The following is a 1,888-nucleotide window of genomic DNA, read 5'->3' as shown; positions in this document are numbered from 1 at the left end:
ATATTCTCATGTGTATTTTCCTTTTGTATAAGTTCAGGGAAATGTCTAGTAAATGTCCTTTGCCAATTTTTAAATAGGGTTGTTTGCTTTTTGTTGTTAAGTGAGGTTTTCTTTTAAACAATTAGCTTTATTTCCTTGTTTGTTACATACTGTTTTGTTTGAGAGTCCTGTGTATTTGTATACAAGTCATTGATCAAGTATATATTTGCAGATTTTTTTCTTTCAGGTTTAATATTTTCTAGTAGCTCTCTTAATATTGGCTTTTACAGAAGAGCAAGCTACTGTCCCCTAAAATCATGTGTCACTCGTGAGGTGACCCACTAGTTATCTGGACATGAAAGAGCAGAGTACACAAGGTCTGGAGGCCGATGGGACATTCAAGGGGGCAAAAGGCACATGAGCAGTCCAGTGGGCTGAATAATGGCCACCCAAAGATATCCAGGTCTTAGTCCCGGTACCTGCAAATGTTGCCTGATAAGGAAAAGGTGTGTGTACAGATAGGATTAAGATAAGGGTCATCCTAGACTATCATCGTTGCCCCTGAATCTAGTCACAAGTGTCATTTAAGGACTGTACACAGAGCAGGATGAGGCAATGTGACCACGGAGACAGTAGTCATGCAGCCACAAGTCAGGGAGAGCTGGTGGCAGCAAAACTGATTTCAGAGAATGAGGTTCAGGACACATTACCCAAGACGTGGCGCCTAATCTTCCTTTGTTGCAAGGGTCTCAGTTGAGTACATGCAGATGGAGAAGATATTTTTCCACTCTACTGAAATTTCTAGCCCCCAGAACTGAGAAAGTAAATTTCCTTTTTTCAAGACACTGAGCGTGTGGTCATTTGTTACAGTGGCCCCAGGAAACCAGTGCAGGTGGAAATCCAGTGAGCCTGGCTGGGGGATGCAGAGAAGCATCAGAGCAAGTCTTCCTTCACCAGACCCATTCCTCTGTCCCTCTTTGCAGCCAAATTCCTCAAAGTCTTGTCTGTAACCATCTTTCCCATCAAACATCCTCCAGTCTCTCCCGAGGCAGCAAGGTCACATCTTCACACATCTCCCACCAACCATGAGATGACTATTGTCAGGGTCACCAGAGACAACGTGTTGCCTGTGCCTTCTCTCCTCCATGTGCCATCAGACCTCTTCTGACTTCATCAGGAATCATAACCTACACTGGCTTTGCGTGTTCACATCTCCAGTCTGGACCGCTCTCCTCATAACCAGCTCTCTCACTGGCAGCCCCAGTCAGTATCAAGTGGCTGCTCAGAAAGAACATCACCCTCCTAACCAATCTGTCTGCATCCATGAAACACGTCCCCATCCTTCCAGGTGCTCGGGAGAAACATCTGGACACCGTCCCTGCTCTTCTCTTTCCCTCAATCCCCACATCCAATATAAATTCAGTCAACTTGACCTTCAAAATACATGCAAAAGTAAGACCTCCACCTCTCCTCCACCTCCCTGGTTCAACCCCCATCACCTCCTGCCCTCCATGCCCTCTCTGTTTTGCAGCCGTGGTCACACTCTGGTGTATTTTGATCACAGGAGCCATGGGGATGCTGTTACAAGGGACGAATGGTCATGTTTCTGCTCTCCTCTGAGGCTCTCAGATTCCTGCATTTCCTGTAAGGCCTCACATGGGTTGTCCATGAGGGGCCACCCTCTCAGCAGCCCCCTCCCATGCCTCCCTGTGTTGTCACAGTACCAGTTTTCTCACAACATGCCAGGCTGCTTCTGCCTCAGAGCTGTGACACTGCTTTCCCGTCTTCCTGGGTGATCTCCGTTAGGCAACACAGAACCTGCTTTCTCACTGTCTCCAAGTCTGTGCTCAAACATCACTCTTCACACTCTCAGGTGTGGAAGGTTGTTCTCAATGTATCACCTGATTCG

Source organism: Hipposideros armiger, unplaced genomic scaffold (assembly GCF_001890085.2).
Source record: "Hipposideros armiger isolate ML-2016 unplaced genomic scaffold, ASM189008v1 scaffold_283, whole genome shotgun sequence".
In the NCBI taxonomy this organism is placed as follows: Eukaryota; Metazoa; Chordata; class Mammalia; order Chiroptera; family Hipposideridae; genus Hipposideros; species Hipposideros armiger.
This window is presented reverse-complemented; position numbering follows the sequence as displayed.